Source organism: Trachurus japonicus, chromosome 21 (assembly GCF_045865225.1).
Source record: "Trachurus japonicus isolate A0001 chromosome 21, Traja_1.0".
Taxonomy (NCBI): Eukaryota; Metazoa; Chordata; class Actinopteri; order Carangiformes; family Carangidae; genus Trachurus; species Trachurus japonicus.
Window position 1 is genome coordinate 877,241 of NC_140927.1, and position 5,358 is coordinate 882,598.

Genomic DNA, 5,358 nt, shown 5'->3' on the forward strand with positions numbered 1-5,358 from the left:
GTTTGAACAGAGTAAATGATTTAAATGTTATTTCCCTTTGGGAGACCTGGAATCACTTGACAGCAAAACAGTGCCAGAGGAAACTGATCCATCTGGATGATCCTCCAGCTGAAACCTCTGTCTTCCAGAATCAAACATCTTTAAAATTTAACAGGGTTTAAAGCCACAATGTCTTGTAAACTGGCCAAGTACTATGTGGAAACCACATGCCAAAAATCCATCTAAAGATTTAATGCTCAGTCATTAAATTTATATCAATGTAAAATTGCACTGATGTTTGTTTTCCATTAGACTTTACTGTTCATATTTGCATAGAAAATCCTGATCTTTGCTTCTTTTTTCTATAGAATCAAAAGCTATAATCAAATTGATCATGCAGAATTACGTTGAGATACTATACAACCTTGGAAGGGATAATTCAACATTTTGGCAAACTGGCCCATTGCCATAATCCCTATAGTTTTAGTAGGGTCGTTACCTTTAACTGTCGGTGCAAGCTAATTTTAGAATGGCGGAGCAGAGCCATGAGCTGCTCAGAGGTAAGCTACAGTATGGAGGCTAATGGGATTTCTTGGTTTCCCTCATCAAACTCAAATACACAATCAAAGTTCTGACCTGCACATTCACGCTATGAGATAATAACGGAATGTTGAGAGACAGAGTTGTTTTCGAGGCAAATGCAGAGACTGCTCGGCAAAAAAACTGCCCCCGACAGTAACGCATGAATTTACCTGGAAAACAACTCTGTCTCGTAACGTTGTGTTATTATCTCATAGTGTGGTGAATGTGCAGGTCACAACTTGTCCACGAAAGCGTTTTGGAGTTGTTGGATTGTGTATTTGATGAGATTGATGAGAGAAACCAAGAAATCCCATTAGCCTCCGTAGCGTAGCTCTGAGCAGCTCGCGGCTCTGCTCCACCATTCTAAAAATAGCTTGCACCGACAATTAAAGGTAACAAACCTACTCCTAAAACTATAGGGATTATGGTTGGGCCAATTTACCAAAATGTTGAACTATCCCTTTAAAATGTGTAGTACTGTTCTAGTGGAGTAAACTTTGCAAATGCATGTTTATGTACTCATGGTCTCCCTCTATGTCAGTGTGTTGACAATACCTCACATGCTGTTGGTATGTTTCAATATGTTCATCAGGAATCACAACACTCTTTCTCTTCCCTCCTGTTGTAGCATCTGGAAAAGATTGTCTGGATGAGCAAACCTTCCCTCTGTCACATTTCCAGCAGACAGTCACATTAACTGACTCCGGGTTGATGATCGGCTCCTGAAGATCTTCTACTGTTTATTTAGCTCCTTTAGTGTCTCTGTAACTAACACATATGGGTTGAAGGCATAGTTGCATGAAATTATACATATGTTCCATATTTTTTTCATGAGCAACACATCACCTTCATCACCTGGATACTATTGTTATCCAAATGATAAGAAAGTTGCCACCATAATTATCTATTTGAGATCAGTCAGGAGGAGAGGCTAATTCTAGCTAGCCATGTTTTTATTGGATTACTTTTTAAATTACATTTTATCATTTAAGAAATGAAAGCTTGAACTTAGTAATATTTCAGCTCCTTCGACTCAGCTGTTTTCTGCCCAAATGTGATGTGCAGCTTTTAGGCCAGCAGAGGGCAAGACACACAATTAACTTTTACCATTGCTGAGGGAAAATCCACCTCAAGCATACAGCATGGTATACTGAGGTGAATGTTGTCTCGTTACTAAGTGGCTACTTGTGCAATTTAGAGATCATGCAAAAATATTTTATGAAGAACAACTCCTAAGTTATGATTTTGACCATAGAGAATGCAGGTGGAAACGTCACCCAGCATTTGGGGATGTGGTGGAACAGGCGAATCACAGCATGAATGTGCATGATGTGACAGTCATGTCAACATGGAGCAGAATCACAAAGGAGAATCGAGGCCAGGAGAACTGAGGTTGTCTCCAGAGGAAAGCAGGCACCTACTATTCCTATGGTGTTCCCAATGAAGTGCTCAGTGACTGGAATGTAATTCTCTTGAGTACTGCTCTTCATATTAATACATGTAATAATTATGTATGCATAATTCATTGTAACAATAATTCAATATAGTATAAAACATAGTAAATGTTGGCTATTTATGTGTGTGCTCAAGCTCTGCCAAATGAGTAAATGTAAATAAAAAAACAATGTAAGCACTGAATGAATGAATGTATCTATTTTGAACAAGTCTAACATAAATTAATAAATAAATAGAAATAAAAGTATCATCAAATCATATGCCAACAAGTTCAAAAAAGGAGTGCTGTATAAGCATACACTTTTTCTTAATCCCTACCTTTTTAACTCATAACGGTTTATAATAATGTATGCACATATCTATATGAATGTATAGCCTAATATCCTACATACATTACATAAACATCCATATAAACACATAGCATAAATGCTACATAGACATCCATATCAATATATCATATAAATACAACACACACGTCCATATCAATATATACATGCATTAAAAAAATATATAAACCATATACTCAAATATCCATAATAGCATTAGTGGTAAGCATGTCGCAGTCATACATTGTAACCTTGCGAACGGCATGTTGTTGTTGTTGTTATTGTCCATCCATCAGTGACTTCAGATGGGCAGGTTGTCCTCCAGAGTCACGTGGTCATGCCGAGCATCCTTTGCAGATCCAGCAAGGCTGTGCGTGGCGCGTCTCCACTTGGTTGTTACGGTATGAACCAGCTCCACTGCCGCCGTGTGTTGTAGTCGCAGCATCGCTTGCTTCCAGTTATTTTTTTCTCTTCTTTTCTACCTCCTGGACTGATCTCTGAAATCACAGGTAAGCAGGCGAATTACTAAGGCGGTTACTAAATTGACAATGTTACATCATTGAGTCTCTAGTGGGGAGAACCACGCACTGGCAATACAAAAAAAAAAATGATGCTGAGTCGCTGTCCGGGTAGTTGATATGCAACAAAGACGTGCATGTGACTGTGCAGAGGAAATGACTGTCGGAAGGTTTTCTACTCTGACTGACACATGTAAATGTAAATCAGTGCTGGAGAGCGCGTTGTCTGAGGGTGCAGGGCTGCACCGTGGAGCGCAGACGTCTTCATTGTGTAGTACAGGTGGAGCAGCACCACTGCTCCGGAGGCGGTGGCTTTACTGATCGTATCATGTTGATAGTCGTTGCTGCAGCGTTTTCGCCCATACAAAAGAAAGTGCATCATTAGCCAATCTCCAGGCTCTAAAAAAAAAAAAAAAAGAAGAAGATCAGAGGCTCTGCAGGTCATCAGCGAGCCGCGTCAAACAGATTCAAGTTCAAACAGGAGCTGGAGGTGGATAAGGTCACATAGTAATGACTCAGCAATCGTCTGCTGAGGAGAGTCAACTGATGGTGCTTCACAGGATTTCCCAAAACTGAGCGGTTCAGGCAGCTGCCTCCTGTTTTTGTTCTTATGTGGAAAGCAGCTGGCCGTGGTAACCCTACACCTTCTGTAGCCTCTGTGTTTTATAAATAAGGAATTTCAGAATTGAGTGCAAGTATTGATTACTGTACCACTTATATGTCTGAGGAGAGAGCAGCAGAGTGTGGGATTTCAAAAGCCATATGACAGTCCTCCAGAAGGGTTCTCCTTCAGAATGAGCTGCAGCATAAAGATTATAACAGTTCACATGATCCTATCTCAGGATAGTGTTTCTCATTTTATGTTACAACACAAACTGGGATAAATTATGATAAAACTTAATGATTAAGAACAAAATATATGGTTAAACCTAATTGCTAAATATACGTAGTCACGTATATTTAGCAATTAGGTTTAACCATATATTTGACACAGTGGTTTTGATTTTAATTTTTGGAGTTGATAATTTCATACCCTCAATGCCGTGGAAGTGAACTTCATTTTTCATTTCACATGAACAGCCCACAGCCATCCTTCCAGAGTGACTCTGCTTTGCGTGTGATGCTACTCCAATGACTAAGGCTAAGCTCTGATGTTTAGCAGCTAGCTATTATGTATAGACCATGTGACAAATTACTCATTATACAGCGATCATCAAAAAGTGATTTAAAGAAAATAAAACTATTTGGTTTGCAGCCAGTTCAGTGGGATATTATGTCCCCCGAAATGCTGCAAATAGCTAGTTGATCACCCTCAGATCCCTCAATTGGTACCACATCCATGACCCCTGGACAAAATTCAGACTTGAGTTACTCCCAAAATATTTGTGAAATATATAGGGCTGGGTCTTGACTAGGCTAAACATGAAAATCACTTTTGACATGGGTTTCAACATTTTAACCCCTTCCTGGCCAGTTGTTTTCACTGTGTGATAAAAAAAAAAAAGTGATAAAAAGAGATATCCAAAATCCCCTCTGTAAAAACTTCTGACTCTAATATGTCAACAAAATCAAACAAGCATTTTGAAAGGGGCTTTATCCATTGTTCAGATTTCAGTTCTGGAAATTAACGCATATTTCATTAGATGTTGCCTCATTTAGGGGAGACCGAGGACAGTAGCAGGGATGGTTGCAACATGTCATTTTTCTCCAATCAGGAACAAGCTAGAGTGATGATACTCACACTGCACATGCATAGTTGGATTCCCCCCGTTGCAGAGAAAAATCAGTTGAATTCAAAAGATGCTCCAGGATTTATTGCAAAAAAACAGTTTTTGAGGTATGAAAGTATGTTTTTCTTGAGCTTTGTTTTTGTTAAAACTGTTGTCGTTCTTTTTGTGATTCTGCTCAAACTTATATGGTTTAAAGGAGTGATATGTTAAAGCAGAAGTAAGCGATCCGGTCGTTTTGGCTAATGCTGCGTTCCAGGCAGGCTTTTGAAACCGTAAATTACAGCTTCAAGTCACAACTTACGATTTTGTAGCGTTCCAGGCAACCCACTCGTGTTTTTCTGACCTGTTTTACCTGTGAAAGTCACTATAACGGCCACTCGTAACTTCCGACCCGTGAACTCGTACCAGATCGAACTGGTATGACTTCACAGGTCGGAAAAACACGAGTTACGGGCTGCCTTGAACGCACCATAACAGTCCTCGTCCCTACGTCACCACATTCACGCGCATCCCTTGGCTGCACACACAGCCCTTCATGCCGTTCTCTCTCCTCATTGGATAAAAACTGTAGGATACGAGAAAAGTTTTCTCCCCGGCTCAGAGCAGAGCAGAGTGACTGACAGTTGTATGTTGTATTGCTAATATTAAAATGATGAGAGAATAAATGACAATGGCAATATAAAAGTTATTCCCTCACAAATTGTTCCATTCATCCTATGTCACTGAAAGTCTTCAATTTGAATATTTGACATCTGCACATACAATAAG

General features: G+C 39.5%; 1 protein-coding gene across 2 annotated transcripts in view; it reads left to right on the forward strand.

Moving 5' to 3' along the window:
- Positions 1 to 2,645: 2,645 nt before the first annotated feature.
- slc4a3 (solute carrier family 4 member 3) overlaps positions 2,646 to 5,358 on the forward strand; it is a 101,205-nt gene continuing 98,492 nt past the window's right edge. Inside the window, exon 1 of one of the 2 annotated variants that reach the window (XM_085766381.1) lies at positions 2,646 to 2,851. The gene's annotated coding sequence lies outside the window, so the exon portion shown is untranslated. The remainder of the gene's footprint in view (positions 2,852 to 5,358) is intronic. The other variant, XM_085766379.1, reaches the window with a different exon arrangement.